Genomic DNA, 20,179 nt, shown 5'->3' with positions numbered 1-20,179 from the left:
AGGGCTACACCCCCACACCCCTCATTGTGGGGAGCTGTGCCCCCAACACCCCCTAACTATATATATTAACTCTAGGATTGCACTATAGTGGGGAAAAGGGCATATACCTTTCACTTACCTTACAGTGGTCTACATGCTGCCACTAGTATGCCCTTTTCCCCACTGCAGTGCAATCCTGGAGTTAGCATATATAGTTGGGGGATGTGGGGGGCATAGCCCCCCACCTAGTCTCGTTTTATATGGTCCAGTTTAAAATTTAGTATGTTGAAATTAAGTATTATGGGTTTCAGTCAAGTGACTTTTCAGTCTTTTGAAATTTCAGTTTTATGGTCTCAGTCAAATGAGTTTTAGTCAAATGAGGTTTCTATCATATGATAGGGATCCTTATATATATATATATATATATATATATATATATATATATATATATATATATATATATATACACACACACACATACACATATATATATATATATATATATATATATATATATATATATATATATATATATATATATTCCACATACTGATAGATAAGAGTAATCATGACTGAGGGTAATAGGGACAGACAGATACATATATATACCTGTCTGTATGCAGAGTGATATATTCACATCTCAATTCTTTAAGCATATGAGCCATCAGACATGGGCCGAAATTAGCTAAGTGTAGGAGCATGCCCAGTGTGACCATCAGTACTTACAAGGTGACTCCAGGCCAGACCTATTTGTACCCCAGTCCAGGATTTTGTGTGCTGCAGCCAAGTGGCTTCTGCACCTGATTCAACAGTCTAGCACCTCACTGATATTATGCCCAAGGGATTTCCTGGTTGTGTGCTACACACAATATCTGAGTTAAACCTAGGGTGTGTACAGATTGTAATAAACTGTACAGGGTTTTACATCATATGTCTGGTAAATTTTACATAGCATTGTGATTTTCTGGTACATCAGTGGCAAATCATTATAGACTGATATTAGTAACTGATGACAGACAGTTGATTTACTGACTCCATCCACAGCAGGGAACCCATGCTGCTGGATGACCTATTATTCTCCAGACAGTCTACATTTGTGTGGCCACTAGTTAATGCTTCTCCTTATATGTGGGGCTTTGTCCCACTCCTGTTCATGGCTTTGTCCATATTTCCTGCTCTAAGTAGTTGTAGGTATTCTGTGACTGGGCTACATGATGCAACACCAAACACAGGGTTACAGACTTCTCACCTCTGACTGTACATGTTTCACAAGATGTCCATTATTCTGCCTGATATGTCTGCTCTGCTTCTCAGACAATTGTGTTGTTTTGGTAATATATTACTACGTGGTGGCCATTGACTTGTTGTAAGTACTGACAAAATTATGTGATGACCTGTACATCCTGCTGCTTCTCTGACTTGTTACAACCTGCTGTTATACTAGCCACCTTCTAGGTTACTCAGTATGTGTAATGTCCATAGCTGTGGCCCCTTGTCCCTCCATTACCTTTGGGATTGTCCAGCTTTCTTGCAGTAACAGCTAGTGACATATTTTTTCAGTCTGTGGGCCTCACATGCAAAATTGTAAGTGCAGCCAGCTTTGAACCATGAACACCATCAACCATGCTAATGTACCTAGCCCACTAAGCCACACTAGCCACCAGAAAGTAGAGTTTAATTCCTTACACTATCAACAGCAGACAGACATAACTTAGACTCTTGCATATTGAGGAAATAGGACATGTTGTCAGGTTGTTTGGGACATCCCTGGGATTGTGTGGTCTGCTGCTATAACCTTGCTAATATATTGTTACTGCAATTGTATAGGAACATGGCTATGTTGGGGGTAGGGGTCTCTAGCATTGACAGTCATGCGTTTGTCCTATGGTCCCACTATTTGGCTTTTCCCTCACGTAGTGCAGTGAGTTTTGCTGCCTTTTGGCCTACTGCATATTATGCAGCAGCCAGTATTGGACAGAGATTTCTTGTTGTCCCACATAGCTGTTAGTGTTCTGCAGGTAGCCCAATAACCCACTCTATTCCCTTGCATACATGCAGCATTTCCATACATATGTTACCATAGTCTAGTACCCCACACATTTGCTGTAAAGAAGAGTGACTTACCTTGTGACTGCAGCAGTTGAGAAAATGCATCAGGGCTGACTCTGTCTGATGCACACAGTACACAGCCAATACATGGTAAGGTACAGGTTGTGTGGTGTGGGTGGCATCCTTTTTACTATGTATGTGAGTTGGATTGAGGTGTCAGTCCCTAGTACCCTAGGTTGCCAGTGCATGTGCTATGTGTTGCCTCTTTGCCAAGGCAAAGGCATACTGGGCATGCCTACATCTGCCTACAGGGACAGGCTCAGTGGGTTCCTCATCCAAGTCCTCCTCTGGCTGTGGCTGTGGGGACCTTGGCACTGGTGGGGGCTGGGTGTCCCTCCGCTTTGCTGATCCTGCCGCATCAGTTTCTTCAGGATCATATTGTGTAGCGTGGCTCATACTGTGAGCATCTGTGCACATGTGGCTGGATAGTACTGCAGAGCTCCACCAGATTATTGAGGCAGTGGAGCCATGACTTTAGCATCCCAAACACATGCTCTATGATGTTCCTAGTTTGTGTGTGTGCCTCATTATGGCGTTTTCAGTAGGTGAGTGTGCATGTCTGATGGATGTCATCATCCATGGTTTCAGTATGCAGCCAGCATCCCAAAGTAAATGGTCATATGGGATGTCCCCCCCGGCAAACATCTGGTACAGCTGTGATGCGTGCCAGATATGGGAGTCATGATAACTGCCAGGGCTGTCAGCACACACACACTCATGATAATGCCCTGGGCATTGCACACAACCTGGCAGTTGATGGAGTGATACTCCTTGCAGTTGATGCAGACTCTACCCTCCTCACCGGGCAATGCTTTGATGTGGACATGAGTGCAGCCTATGGCACCCAGTACCTCAAGGTAGTGTGCTATATGATGGAAGAGATGCATGCTGTTGGCCCTCTCCTCAGGGGTGCGGGATAATTAAATGTGCTCACTGGCATGTGTTTGCATGGCAGCCAGGAATTGGTGGAGTACCCTGGATGCAAATGCCTGTGAGACCCCCATCATGTCCCCAGTTGGTCTTTCAAAAGTACCTGTAGCTAATATTCTAAGGGCTACACATACCTTTGTTTCCACTGGGATGGGTTCCCCTCTGTTGGCTCTGCGTCTGAGCTGTGGGCTGCAAAACTAGCTGAGTTCTTGTAGTATGTCCCTGTCTGCCCTATAACGCTCTACAATCTCCAGCTCATGTAGCTCCTGGAAGGCTACCCTGGTCCTGAACACTCTTTTCCTTCTCAGTCTAGGCCTATTGTCAGCGCCAGCATCAGCACTGACTTCTGCCTCTAACACATACAGATGTAGCAGAGCAGCAGCAGCCCCTAGCATTCTGTTAGTTAAAATTTCCACATCTGTACTCCAATGGTGCAGAGTATGGGTGAGAAATAAGATTGTAGGGTGTATGCTTACTTTATAGTCATGTGCTGCAGATGCAGCCTGTGTGATTGGCTATGATGCAGTCCACCTGGCAGATATATCATTGAGGGATTTGAATGGGCCAGTGTAAGTGGAACAGGGGTTGTCAGTATTTTCTATATGACTGGCTTTCCCCAGGCAATTTCCTTTCCTTTCTTTTTCCTTTTTTTTATCTGCCTTCCCTGCTAAGCACTGCAGAGTGGCATGCAAACCTGCAGCTCTAGTGTGAACAGTGCTCAGCAGTTTGGACACCCCCCGTATTCACAGGCACACTCAGCATAGCTTAAACCAGCTAAAATATGTGCCCCACAGCTAAACAAATCTAAGCAGCACTAGACACCTCCCCCTGCTCAGCTGAGCTGAGCGGCATCCAAACAGGTGCTGCTCAGCTCCAGTCCGGTAACACTTAGTGACACACCCCATTTTTATTTCAGCTATCTGTTCTACTGACACCAACATAGTTCTGGGGCTACACAGGATTTATCTGCAGACACAGTGGACCATTTGTGCTATTCAGTAACCCCAGCTCATTTGCATACAGATCCTTGTACATAACCTGGATACTTCACTAGTCCAAGGCCTACCTTCTTAGCAACCACTGACATCTACCATTGTACATATTGCATGCAGGGCACTATAATGCATTATTCTCACATATGTCTTATTTTTAGTTTTTAAACATTTGAATATTTTTATTGTTTTGCATAACAGCATGTTTGCCCATTGCTGCACGCCATGCAAGCATAATATGGATATTAAAAATATATTATTTTATATTATGTTGCATTAGTCAGGGCATAGTTTTGCACATATTTGTGCCTACCATGACATTTCTGACCTTCTAATTGGGCTTTTACAGCCCAAGTTCAATTTTTTAATTTCTGTACACTGTTATTTTCCATGTACACTTCTGATACCAACATGGATTGTGAACAGATACCTATCTGCTTCCTGGATTGCAAAACACCCTCATTTGCATGAATTTCACCTGCTTATGAGGTGAATTGCATGTCACGGACACTTCTGTGTCTGCATACCTGTGCATGTCCTCTGCTCTGTTTACTGGATTGTACAGTTGTTGCTTTCCACGTTAGATCCATGCCATTCTGCCTACATGGAAAACCACTCCATGTAAGCTTTATTAATTTCCCCCCAATATCCAGTGTTCTGGAGCCTCCATGCTGTTGCCAGAATAGCAATTACTAGAAAGTGGAAAATCAGATGCTGTTCCTTTTTTTAGGAATTCTTAGATTTTAGTCATTGATTTGTGTAAAAAAGAAAAAGATGGTTTACAGTTACTAAATTATGGCTGTTGGGGTAGTCTAGATACACTGACTAATAATTATAAGTTAAACTCTGAAATTATTTTTGAATTAGAATTAATTGAAACACGTTATTGTTATTCATTATTATATGTTATTGATAAGCTTCCTTTCATTTTTCTTACTGTCTTTCCTACACATAATGGCATACACCAATCATGTCTGATTATGTAAACAAACTAAGTGTTCTATGTTAGATTTTCAGAGGCTCCATATGTTATCTGTGTCAGTTCACATATATAGAAAGGGCTATTGATAATATTCTTACAAAACATGTATGATTACATATGCAGATGCCCCTTCCTTTTATTACATGCTTTTTTTTTTACATACAGTTCCAACACATTCTTAAACACATTTTAGTTCTAATAAGCTAATTCTGGAACTTGCAATAATAAATTATTTTCCACTGGCATATTCTAATTCCCAATAATTATTTGTCTGACTTCCCTACTGTTCAGCAAATACTGTAAAAACACCCTGCCCTTATTAACTTATTTCCTTATGTTTTTCTGTTTCTGTTTCTATATATTCTTTTGTGATAGGCCTATACAAACTCTCATTTTTCATCTTTTTCTTAGTAATCCTTCTGAATATATTTTGTAGACATTCATTATTTAAAAGCCTGCTTTTATATTCATTTTGCTGACATAAGTCTTGGCATTCTTATAAGGAACTTGTGATTAAATTCTGCTTAAACCACTTTGGATGTACACTATCATAATGTAAAAATATTGTCATTCACCTTCTTTCTATATATTTTACTATGAATCATTTTATTTTTACCATCTCTCATTAAATATAAATGCAAAAAAGTTATGTCTTCAGCCTGTAACCTCCTTTTATACATTAAGAATTCTGAGGGACTTTTAATCTGTTGAAAAATTCCACCACTTTTCCAAATGAAAAATTACTAATACATAAAGGAACAACAAAAGTTCATATAAAAAGTAAAATAAGATTTCTTTTTTTTTAAATCTTTGTTTTTATTTTTTTATACAAATTTAGATAACGCAACTGTTCATTCTAGTAATAGACAAGCACATTTAACGTTTATTTTTCTCAATATGAAGAGAGACAAAGATGAACAGCAGAACGAGATGAACAAACATGAGAACTATGACAATATTAGCATTGTTAATATACAATGTAGCTTTTTGCACATAGTCAGAATGTATTAGATAACTATACAGTGTTGCAGAATACAGGAAAAACAAACATAGAAAAACAAAAAAAAAAAACTGCTATATACAACTATTTACAAATAGTGCTACACTATGACAGGATTCTAATTATAATTACCAAGACATGATAATTCTTATCTTTGTATGCATCTTATATACAGGTAACCATTTGAGAACACAGCGGAGAGTAAAACTCTGATGAGGAGGAGACTGGTGGCAATACTACCAAAGGACAATATATATAGAAAAACATTGTTTGCTATGTTAAGATGCAATCAAGGGTAATACTCCAGAACCTGAGGTATTTCAAGCGCTTATTAACATTGTTAGTGATTAGTTTATGAGATAAAATATACTTGGATGCCATGCTCTTAAAGTTGTCCCAATCTAGTTTAGATTGATCTAACCAGTTCTGCTTAATATAGAGCTTGATTAACATGAAAAGAGCAATCTGTATCCTGAGATCAGTAGAGGTTATGTCCGCATGGCATATATGAAGTATAGCGAATTCCCAGGAGAGAGTAGATTTACCATAGCCCATTTTTCAAGTGTGATCCTTAGGGAATTCCATAGATTCTGAGCATATTTACAGAACCATAGAATGTGTAGGAGATCAGCTGTAGCTGTGAGGCAAAAAGGACAAAAGGGTGAAAAAGTAAAATTACATTTCAAAATCATTTTGCCTTCCCTCTCTTAGGTAGTTACCAGGCATGTGTTCCAGGAGACCAATGCAGAGCCTAGCCTACTTTTCCAACTACCCAAGGCACAGTCTGGTTAAATGACTTGCTCAAGGTCATACCGTAGGCAAATGAAGGCTGAAGGAATCTAACACTATACACAAAAGAAGCCTGTTAACAGCCCATAGTCTTAATCTTCTATTATAACTTCTATGATAGCCACCTGTATACGCTATGTGTCACAACTTTGTGCCATAAGTACATCAACTGTTGCCTCAACTCTTTGCTGTAGTACTCTTTGTCAATCATGAAATGCATTCTGTAATATTAATTCTAATCATACTGAGTCAGATCAGCTTTTCTTCTTGTATTTTTTCCTTCTGACAATAATTTCCTTATATTTACTATTCCTACCTAATGTGGAATTGCAGGGTATAATAATATAACATCAATTGTTGCAGAAAGAGCTGTGGGTGATGCACCGATGTCCTTTATTTTGAACAAAAAATGAACTGAATTTCTGATGTATGTCAAAACGTTCATGGCTCTTGAATTTATTCAATGTGCCATTAACATAGCTAATAACAGTCAATTTTATCATTTATCAATTGGTGCTGGTCTATATGGGGAGTCAAGACATTTAAATGCAGCTTTAGTATTCCAAAGAAGTTGCTATTCTAGGCTGTTTTACCATTTAGAAGTCAAAAGTGTCACCACAAATTTTCTACTAGTAAAAAGGTCCAAAACAACATTGTTATAATTTTAAAAGCTCTTACAGCTTATAACTTCCTTATTTTTTTTTCCTCATTTAAAAACTGATCTTTAATAGATTCATTGTAATCTCACATTTTCATAATGGCCATAACCACAGAAATGTCTGCTTTTATGTATCTATTTTTTTTTTGCTTATTTTACATGAACATTCCCAAATCTTTCTGTTTTCATTAGTTTGTATATGAAGTGAGTATCAGTGCCAATAAGGTTGTGCTCTCTCTCTCTCTCTCTGTCTCCACACACACACACACACACACACACACACACACACACACACACACACACACACACACACATACACACACACACCCACACACACACCCACACACACACACGCACACAAACACAGATATCTATCTATAAGTCTGTGTGTATATATAAGCTAGAGCTGTCACTGTGTGATACCTTAAACCTTCTATAATAGAGGGTCATGGGACATATGCAGATGACCATGTAAAGACATTGTGTTTCAGCTATATGACTTCTGAATGTCCATGACTTTTTACTTTTTCTTTTTGAGTCTTTGTGGATGCATTCAGGCCAATATTACCAAACCCACTAGCTGTGGGCATGCATGTTTCAACCTTTTTATGACCTCACCAGCACAGCATAAGTGGAATGTCTGGCTATACTTTAGAAATATAGGGTCTTAAACCAGCTGATACCAATAACCATTAAGGTATCTGCAAAATATCCTAGTTAACATCCAAACCAAAGTGTGAAAAGTTTACACAAACAAATAATTTAGTACAAACTACAAGAAAAACCTAGCCAAGCTAGAGATTTCACTGTATTATACCTTAAACCTCCTATAACAGAGGCCTGTGGGATATATGCAAATGATCCATTTAAGAACAACGAGTGTTTTGATATATGACTTCTGAGGTCATAGGGATCAAGGGGTTGGGAGGGTGGCCTAATGGTTAATGTGCTTAACTTACAAACACAAGGTGCAGGGTTTGAGTCTTGCAAGGGATAATTGTCTAGGCTTAAAACGGCTCACAAAGGGCAGTTAGCTTAGTAATGATCAATGAATGGCCATGACTTTTTACTTATTCTTTTTAAATCTTTGTGGATACATTCAGGCCAATAAAGCTAAACCCAATAGCTGTGGACATACGTGATTTGGCCTTCTTATGACCTCATCAGCAAAGCATAAATGGAATGTTTGGCTATACTTTAGAAACATAGAATTATTGGCCTGAATGAGACACTCGTGTGTGAAGTGTGGAGGCAGAGTGTCCCATATAAACAGTATATTTCTGATTGTATCTGCAGTGTATGCGCATTAGTGGACACATAATCATTTGTGTGACTGCAAAAGAAAGCTATTTTGGTTTATTTTTGTGACTAGATGGTGTTCACTAATCTACCTTTTCAACAGAAGGTGGAGTTGAAGCATTTGCAGGATCATAAGATTATAGGAGCTACAATGCAACAGAGCTGTGAGGTCATTCCTGCCTTGCAGTACCCACTCCTTAACCTTGCATCTTTTTCAAGGAGGGACAGGTGGCAGGTCACTTATTCCATAGTTGAATTTATGGATACTCATCCAGCTGTCCATCTCCAATGTAAAGCCAGGCAGCGTGTCAGCCTGTGCTAGAGAAGTGGTAGGCACTGCATGACAAATCTGTTCCTCTACCTTGTCTTATTTATTTGTTGGAATAGTCTTAGATGTGTGGCCTTAGCATTAGCTGGACTATTTCATTTATGGAGTTATAGAGATTTTGAACTATTAGATTCCTTATAGTCCTATAAGCAAGGCACAAATTGCCCCTAGGGAGTCTGTATGAAATTGGGTATAGGATAAGGCCTCCAGTCATTCTCAGTAGCTCAGGTCTTTTGAGCCTAAGATCTTTTTAGTTATAAACTTCTGGGTTTTCTTTTTCAATTGCTCAATATTCTGAAAAAAGTACATTCCAAAGGGGGAACTGTAGTCAATGATAAGTGAATTAAAGTGGAGTACAAGGAGGTGAAGTTTCCTTTTATTTATTTATTTATTTATTGACATCTGATTACCAGGAAAGTCCAACTAGGTAGAAGCCCATTTTCAGTGGAGGCCAGGGGAGAAAAGCTTCAAATTATAAAACATTTTAAGAACAGTAATTTTACAATCTTCAAGAATAAAACAAAACCATCTGCAGTTTAAATAATTGTCACAAATAAGACATAATATAAAACACATTGGCTAAGAATCAATACAAGTTATATGACAATCATTTAATATTTATTGAACTGTTAGACAGTTTGTAGAGAAATTATATGTAAGTTAGTATAATACAAACAGGAATTGCAATATGAAGTGAGGGAAAATAGACATTGTATATTTAGAGAGAAAGGCAAGGAAGACAGTTAGACAGCAGTAAGGAAGTAAGTAGAGAAGGGAGAGTAAGGAGGTGTAAAGAATGAAAAAGGTACTTGTTTACATTTAGGAATATAGTTTATCCTAGTTTCAAGCAAGACCAGAGTCAGATTTTAGCTACAAAATCTTTCAGAGTGGTTTTGAAGATGGGAGGGAATGTATAGACCTGATGGATACAGGTAAGGAGATCCAGGCCTTAGCAACCTTATACTAGTACAGACAATGCCCAACATATTTGCTAGGTTCTGGAATAAACTAGAAGAAATAGCTTTATGCAAAGTAACAGTATGTCCTAACCACTGTTGAAATGTGATGGTCAAAATGATGACTCTATCAACTCACATACCTAGGTCTCTCCTTTTCATTTTGAAGTGGTGAGTTATGAATGCTGTAAGCTGGAGCTAAGGATGCTTACCAAATGCTACAATGTTGTGCTTTTGGACATTGTGTTTAAACCTATTGTTTGTACACTAGCTATTGGCCAGTCTAAAATCATGTTGGAGTGCCAGTATATCAGGGGCTAGATCTGACAATGACTTCCAGTTTACAATCAATCGTGAACTTTGTTAACCAAAGATCCTCATTTGAAAAGTGGAGATCCAAGAAGTAGACACTGAAAAACAAAGGTCTCATATCTTTGAGGAACTTCACTTGTTACCTTCATGCTCTTTGAAGATGCACCCCCTACCCTTACTGTGTAAATGCTGTCATCAAGCCAGTTGACTATATAACCATGTATGGCTCAGTTTGGAGATCCTTCAGCCTGTTTATTGTATTTGCATGTAGTGTGGCAATGAATGCCCTGCTGAGGTCAAAGTACGCTGTGTAAACAGCTTGCGTACAGTCTGCAGCTCAGTAATCTTCTAAAAAATTCACAAAGCTGATTCATTAGACACGTTCTATGCCTGACAAAGACAAACTGCTGAGGTTCAAGTCTGATAAGATTCTTGATATTATAGTTGATTAGATCAATTATGATACACTCCATGGCTTTGTCTATAAAACTTGTTAGGCTTATAGGTCTATAATTCTTGGGGTCAGTGGTGGGGTTTTCCTCATGGAGTCGCATGACAACAGCTGTGTATCATACATGTGGGATACATCAAGTTGCTAGGCTCAGGTTAAAGAGGTTTAGGAGTGGGTTCACCCATGTTTGTTTAGTGTTGTTAATTAAGCAACTATGTATGTTATTAGGCCCCATGGATGAGGTATTCTTTGTTTTGGAGAGTGTCTTAAGAACATGTTCTAAATATGGTTGGAATATATCTCTCTTGGGTGATGTTAGCACAAAGTGTATTTGCCAATATACTGACAATATTCACTGGATCAGAGTAGACAGAATCACTATGAATAAGCTCTAAGTAATGATGAGTGTTACTTCTAATTTTTCTAACATAACTAAAGAAGGATTTATAGTTGTCTTTGTCTTCTGCAGATTGTCTGAGCTCATGGGGACTTTCAGTTTTCTGATGTTCTTTTATGTCGTCTTGACTAGCTGTTTGATGTTTTTCTTAATTTTTTCTGCTATATAGGCCAAGTATATTCTTTTTATTATATAGTTTATTAATGCATGAGGTCCATCACTTTGGTATGCTTTTAAACCTCCCCATTTGCTTGAATCTAGTTTAGACTGCCAAATGAATTATTTGTCCAGATGTGAGTAGAATTTGTCTGCATAACACTTTATAGTAACAAAATAGGTTCACAGGCTCAGTAGCAGTTACTCGACTATTGATCTGAAAGGATCTTAAGAAGCCGAGCATTACATTCCCATGGTAGTTTTTAGTACTTATATTTGCAAAGAAATAATTCATAGATGGGACAAACAAGGACATATTGGGACATTTACATGTTTCTCCTATTTATGAGGGACGGGATAATCTGGGAGTGAATTTTCAGTAACTTATCCAATCATCCAAACTATATGTGAGTAAAATAAGAGAATACCTTGGAGTGGAAGACAATTCCATAGGAGCAGGATTCTCTGAGACACAAACCTATCCCTCCAGTATGCTCTATTTAGTTTGCAAAAGAGATTGAGATCCATTGAGTGGTTGTTTATGATAACACTGGACTTGTGAACATGTAATTGGTCTGACAGAATAGCATCTGGTCACTTTTCAGTAGACAGTATGATACTATGAAAAGGGACAAGGCTTTCAGACAGTATGCATATTTTTTATGATTTAGGACTTTGCTTTTTTAGTGAATATTTAAGTTGTGACAAGCACTTGGACAGCTACATTTCAAGCATTATACCCAATGGTTGGCCTAATGAGTGCCAAGTACAGATTAACAGTTATATCTTTTGATCTGAATGCAATACCTTTAGATATAAGCTGTGCAATGAAAAAGGACTGCCTTACAACAAAGGATGCATGGTGATCAAAGAACAGATCATTGCTGGTATAAATTCCCAGCTCCCTAACTACAGGATCAATTTTCAGGGATATCTTGTCAAAGTGATAGTTGCAAGCGCAGTCATGCAGGCTGAAGGACATGGTGATACATTTCTTGGCATTTAGTTTTAGTCCATGGTTTTGATAGCAGCTATTTGTTTTAGTCAGGCACTTTTGGAGGATTTTGGTGTTCTCTGGAGAATTTATGATGGCACAAAGTTTGTAGTCATCTGCTTCATCTGCCAATGTGTTCAGCTGCAAACCCTTAACATTAACTCTGACCCCAGAGAAGACGTAAATGCCAAAGAATACTGTTTCCTGGACTGAACCCTGAGGCCCATTGCTAGTGACAGGTCTTTTGGAGGAGATATAGCTGTTCTCCCTAACTTCTTGTGTGCTATTTGTGAGCCAGTTTGTTATCCAATGAGTAACACAGGAATTGACATTTAGCTGGGAGAGTTTATCTATGACACCTGAGTGTGAGATGGTGTTGAATGCCTTAGCAAGGTCTAGACAAGCAATGTGAACTGTCTGCCCTATTCCATTGCTTCAGTAACTTTTTCAAAGAAGTAAACTGGGGTAAGCATGCAGGACCTACCCCTGACGAATCTGAACTCGGTTTGGTTGAAAGTCGATAGGTTACTTATATATCAATTCCACAGTGATCATTTCCATAACCTTACAGAAGAGACTGGTCAGGCTTATGGGTCAGTAATTATCTGGGTCCATTGAAACCACATTTTTATGACTGCTGCTGTCCTCCATTCATCTGGAATAAAATCTGTTTTAAGGTTGAAATTTAATGGCTTCTCTAGGAGATGAGCCAAAACATGGTTCAGTCTGAGCAGAAGGCAGCCTGTTATATTATCTGCTCCCCTAGATGTAGTGTTTTTGACATTAGATAGCACCTTGAGAACTTGTTCATGAATGATTCTAGTGAGGGATTATGTGTGGGTATGTGATCTGAAAATTTTGGTGGAGAGAGGTGAAGTTTGAGCTAAATTTGTCTGCTAGTAGATTGGCTATGTGTTCTGGGCCTGAGTATGCATTATCATTTACTATTATGTCTGCACAGTGTCGACACATTTAATATAATTAAAGAATAGGTTGTGGTTATCCTTCACCTGGGTGGCTATTTTTACTTCATATCTAATTTTGGTTGGTTTAGCACAGTCTGGTGTTTCTTGTCTGGTTTAGCAAAAATGTTTTGGAATCTTAAGAGTTAGATTGATTTTATATGGAATATATTTTTTATTATAGATTCCATTTAAGTTTGGGTTCCACCATGGGGGCTGATTTTTGAATTTGGAATTGTGTTTATTTCTGGGGGTGGGGAGATTCATTTATTAAGCTATATACATTTGCAAAAAAATTGCCAGTTAAGGATTCTGAATAAGCAATGGGGTTATCAAGATTAACATTATCACTATACTTAAATTTGAAGGTTGTATCTGTATGATGCATTGAGTTACAATGACATGAGTACTCAATGGTAAGAAAAATAGCCATACACACACACACACACACACACACACACACACACACACACACACACACACACACACACACACACACACACACACACACACACACACACACACACACACACACACACACACACACACACACACACGCACACACACATATGCACACATACACACACACACACACATGCACACACACACGCATATATATATATATATATATATATACATATATATATATATGTGTGTGTGTGTGTGTGTGTGTGTGTGTGTGTGTATTTATGTGTATATATAAATATATATTGAATTTTAAAAAGTACTGTACCTAAAGAGCATAACAAAACAGCTATTTTATTCAAAATGAATCAATTCCAAATATAATCAATTCAGTATAGCAAACCTGGGGTTTTGCAAACACATCTTTATCAGTGCTCTACCTGCACATCAATAGCATTCTCATTTATATAAAATCCATCTTAATATGTGGCATGAATAGCTAATCAAAACACTTTGTATACTAATGATAGTTACAGTAAATATGCAATAGCTTAATACTCTTCATTTAGACCAGGTGGAAATAAAGCACCTAAATAAATAATCCGCGTTCTTCCTTTTTGATCCCAAACTTCTTTTTAAACTTTTATCACTATATGGGTTCCCACCCCCTCTATAGCTACAAACATAAAAGCAGCTTCATGATGTTCAAACATTTGCTTATTTAAAGCACTTATTTCCTTTTTCATTTAATATCACTTAAATGCGTTGCAATGCATTTCTTCCACTGGTATTTAGTTTGACCCATTTAAAAAGCTCCAAATGGATATATTAGGGGTCTGAATGGAGAGATAATAAAATCAGCAAGAAAAGGAGAGTAGTATTGCTGGAACTGAATTCATCTTCCAGTCTTGGTGAGTACCTTTGTATGGTGGACCCTGTTTTCACTAAATCTCACCAAGATAACAGACGTGTGTTAAAAAATAAAAAAGACAGCTGGGTGTGCAAGTCCCAGTATAAAAAAGTGCCCAATCCTGGTATGCGGACTGGTGCCAGGACTGGTGCCAATCCTCAAGACACAGAAACATTCCTACAATAGAGTTAGTCTAAGCTCAGAGAAAGGATGCCCCCCCTCATTCCCCCCATTGTAAAAGGAATTTCTAGTCCATAAAGATAACAGAGTGGACTACAGAGGATAAGAAAAAAAGTATGTATTGATACAGTTATATAAGATGCCCACAATTACCAGATAGAAAATATTCCAAATAATTAAGCGAGAAATTAGAGGAAAGAAAAATACTTGCACAAGAAAAACTGTCAAAAGCTTCATATACAGATTTGTACTCATTAATACAACAGATCCACCAAAAAAAAAATATATATATATATATATATATATATATATATATATAGAGAGAGAGAGAGAGAGAGAGAGATAAACTTTAGGATTCTTGGAAAAATAAGTGATAGAGGAAGTGCAAAAATATAAAGAAAAAAAACTAGAAATTTTTGAAAGCTATAAAAAAGAAACATGGTCCTGGGCATGACAAACAGATCTGATATGGTACAATATTTAGAAACTTAAAAATACTTTACAAACTGAATAAACATAAAAAAGCAACCAATGTAAGAACACCACAAACTCTATTTATTAAGCGCTTTTCGTCCAGCACAGTGGCTGGACTTCATCAGCTAAAAGAATCAACTTCATAGACACTCTTACATGTTTCAACAATCCAGTCATGTGACCAATGACTCAATTAAACCTCTTAACAATACTCAATTAGCACATCACTTGATTAAAGTTCTACCATAGTTAAAAATACAGAGTTAAAAGCCCTGGCTAAAGAACAATATAATACATTCTTCCCCCTAAATAAAAAACTTCATCCTTCACTGCTCAACTGAAAACTGTAACTATTGTGGATCCATTGCAACTGGACATTTTTCTGTAGGTAAGCATAATTATTCCATCACAGGTAGGTACAACTGTAACACTAAAATGGTGGTATACCTAGCTCAGTGCGTTCTTTGTCCTGTTTTCTATATAGGGAAAACAGATAGAAAGTTAAAAGAAAGAATCTATGAACACCTATATGCTATTAGGAGGGGGAACACAGAGAATGCACTAGCTAGGCACATAGAAAATTCACCTAATCTTAAATTCAAGTTTAAGTTTATAGATCAGATTAGTGAAAATGTACATGAAGGACCAGCGTCACTACTTTTAGAACAACTTGAGTTGTTATGGCAACTTTGATTAAATACTAATCTGTTCCCAGGAATGAATGAAACATGCACTATTCTCCCATACTTAAAATTAAAAAGTATGTGGAGATAATTTACCTAAACTAAGTGATGAGTTTAAGGGTTAGTTCCACACCTAAAGCATTTATTTATTTACAATGGTTATATATTAACCATGGTTTTATTTTAACATGCTTTATATTTTTTATTTTTAATACACCAGGTATAAATAAATGTACTGTTGATTGAGCAGTGAATGATGAAGGGTTTTATTTAGGGGGAGAATGAATGTATTATATTGTTCTTTAGTCAGGGTTTTTAACACTGTATTTTTAACTATGGTAGAACTCTTTTCAAGTGATGTGTTAATTGAACATTGTTAATAGGTTTAATTAAGATGTTGGTCACATAACTGGATTGTTGAAACATTTAAGAGTGTCTATGAAGTTAATTCTTTTATCTGATGAAGTCCAAACACTGTGCTGGATGAAAAGTGCTTAATAAATAGAGTTTGTGGTGTTCTTACATTGGTTGCTTTTTTATGGTACAATATTTATGCAAAGGAGAAAGCCAAACTAATTAACACAAAAGAAGCAGCTCCAAAGATATTTGAAGAGAAGTACAGCAAAGGCACCCAGATGTTAAAAATTTCACAATACAAAAAATAAGATCACAAAGTGGTAAAGTAGAACAGATGCTTAGTAAAGTAGAAGTTAAACAAACAGAAGCTGAAACTATGGAATACCTGTAAAGTGAAGGATTTAAAGTAGAAAGTCTAACACAGGTTATGTCATATCACGATAGAACAATGAGTGCCCAAAGGAAGGAGAAACACATGGAGTGGGAAACATTTGAAGAAAAAATATGGATATGGGAAAGAAAAAGATTTAATAGGGTGCAATATTTATGCAAAGAAGAAAGCAAAGCTAATTAATACAAAAAGCAGCACCAAAGATATTTGAAGTGAAATACAGACAAGGGCATAATGATATGGAAAATTTCACAATGCAAAAAATAAGAAAAAAAAGGAAAGATAGAAAAGTAATGGAGACGTTAAAGAAATAGAAACTAAAGTTATGAATTGCCTGTGAAATGAAGGCTTTAGTGCTGAAAATCCAACTCAGGTAACATCACAGCATGATGGAACAAGGAGTCCCCATACTAAGGTGAAACAGGTAGAATGGGAGGCATCTGATTATATGCCACATGAAGATACTCAGAAGCCTTCAACAGGAAACCAGTGCAAAAGTTCAGTGAGAGTTGCACAGCAAGGGAAGGAAGAGAAATTAGTGGCAATTTTGATATAGTCAGTATCGTGGAGTGATAGGCCAGCGAGTTCCCATAAGAAAAAGCAATAGCTGACAAAGGATGCTCCTAAAGAGTCTATGCCATGGGAAGATGCTTTTGAACTTCCTGTAGAATGTCCACAAGAAATGGAGACAAATCTGCTCTCAGTTTAGAAGAAAATGATCTAAGGGAAGAGTTGCTTGTTTTAATAAAGACTGATAGACATATTAAGATTGTTGAATGAAACAGATTACAGAAAGTCATTAAGACCCAAAATGTTAGAAGTCTAATAAAACAGATGAACACAGTAATCAAGAATATTAATAGAAATTCATGTGATATAACATAGGTAAATATGATATATTACTGTGCAGCTACATTAATAACAGATAAAGCCTTTCCCCCCAAAATACAGGGCAATAAAGTAAAGGAAGGGAAGAAATCAAATGCCATTGTGGAAATACTGAACAAAGAAAACTATAAAGCAATTAAGACAAGAAGTGTCACTGTTAGAAAAGTACAGAAGAGGGAACAGATCAACAAAAATACTAAGAATGATAGACATGATAAAAGCAACATGCAGTATCAAATCAGACCAGGATCTATTGTACAATATTGGAAATCATAAACTAAAGATATCAGCACAGGCAGAAAAGCTTGGAAGATATGTAGATAAACATAATGGAAAAGTACAAAATAAGCAAATCATTGATGATGATCCCAAAAGGTTTTATGGAGAACTGGGAATCAAAGCAAAAGGAATCAAAATACCACCTCAAAAAAAAAAAAAGAGAGAGAGAGAGAGAGAGAGAGAGAAATAAATACATTTACGAGAAATATCTCTGAAGACCCTGTGGAATATAACAAAGTTGTTGAATGGACAGAAGTAAGAGAAACAGTAAGAAGTTCAAATGTATAGGATATGACATAGGATGAAGTAATGGCCAGATATATTTAAATAAAATCAAGAAAAAACTCGAAATTAGAAAACTCCAGGCTTAGATACAGTACCTAACTTCTGGATAAAAGTATTAACATATTTACAAGAAGATTTAGCCATCAGTAAGAACTACTTATATGTGTATCCAGAACAGACACCAACGTGGTTAGCAACAGGAAAAATTATACTCCTTCTTAAGAGTGAACTTACAAGCTATCCTAAAACTATACACCAATAATTTGCCTTCCAATGATGTACAAACTATAAACTGGAATTGATGCCAACAGAGTCTGTAGTCAATTAGAAGAAAACTCAATCATAGCAATAGAAAAAAGGGTAACAAACGAAAATCAAATGCAAAAAAAAATATATATTATTTGTTGTTAAGCAAAGTCATAATGGAGAGTTATAAAATGGGAAATAATATAAATATGGTATGGATAGATAACAAAAAAGCATTTGATAGCATCCCACAGTCATGGATAAAGGAGTGCCCACCAATGTATAAGATACACTCTGCATTGATCAATTTCATTACAGTGACCATGAAATAGTGGCAAAGTACTTTGCAGCTAAGCAATGCTAATGAACAAATTATTATCCCAGGGATAAAAGTATAAACAGGGATATTCCAAGGAAACTGTCACTGCTGCTCTTTTGTCTCATCCTTAACACATTAAGTTGTCTACTTAACAGATTCAGTCATAGTTACAACTTGGAAATCAGAAAACAAGTAAGTGGAAAAGCATCTCATCTTCTTTTTGTGAATGATTTAGATGAGGAGCTGAAAACACAACTGCAAGTGATTCAAACTTTCAAACTTTCTCACGTGATACAAGAATGTCATCTGGTCTTGATACATTTGCAAAAGCAACATTTAAAGCAGGAAAACTGTATCAAGAAAATTGGGACAGAAATGTGATATATATATATATATATATATATATATATATATATATATATATATATATAAACTTGAGCAGGAGAGAGTGTATTGGAAATTGATGAAGGATCGACAATAAAACATGAACAAATGTGAACAAAACTCAATAAGGAATATTTTAGAAGACTAAAATTAATACTGAAAACTGCCCTGACATCAAGAAACAAAGTTCAGACTATAAACCAATTTGTTCTTCCTGTTCTTACTTAAAGTTTTGGGGTGATTGATTGGCTCCAAAAGGTATTGAATCTATTAGATGGGAAAACAAGAACAATGCTTCCTTCATGCTTATTAAATGATTTATAAAAATCAATATATACCAAAATTATATGTTCCTCATTCTGAAAGAGGTATGTGCCTCCTCAAAACTGATTACATTTACAGATCTGAAATCGTACGACTGCATGCATATCTGCTGACTTTACCAGATCCAAACATTGTGAAATTTTTAAAACATGAGGAGAACAAGTCTAAGTGACTTCCCTTCTTGGTTTAGCAGAAGCATATCAGTGTCAAGAAGGAATGGAAATTAAACCACAAGTAGATAAAAATCAGGTAGCAACTGAATGTACCAAAAAAATAAAAGAAAGAATACATGGAGAAGGGTCAGATGAGAAGGCAAGACATGTGAAAAAAGGATAAATATATTTGCCAGTACAAAAAATTCCTGGAGCAACCTCATGTTCATCAGGATCTAATGCAGGAATGGTTAAGGAGAGGTGAATCAAAAGATGGAAGGTTAATATTGGCAGCACAAGATAGTGAGTTACATTGCTTTACAAAGTCATTTAAACACATGGGAGAAACAGACAAATGCAGGTTCTACAAAACAGAACTGGAAACAGTCACAAATCTTGCTTGGTGTGGTGCACTAATGGCAGAGACCCTGTTTATTGAAAGGCATAATAATGTGGCAATACTGTTGCATAGGTAATTCTGTAAACATGACAATATTAAAGTAGCTGAGAGGCATTGGAAATATTAGCCATAAAGCATTGTAGAAAATGATGATATTTATGTCACATGGTATCATCCATTGCCAACAGTTCAGAAAACAGATGTGAAA

This window comes from Protopterus annectens, chromosome 1.part1, assembly GCF_019279795.1.
Source record: "Protopterus annectens isolate FY-2018-M chromosome 1.part1, PAN1.0, whole genome shotgun sequence".
NCBI lineage: Eukaryota > Metazoa > Chordata > Ceratodontiformes > Protopteridae > Protopterus > Protopterus annectens.
The sequence above is the reverse complement of the archived record's forward strand: the minus strand, read 5'-3'. Positions refer to the sequence as shown.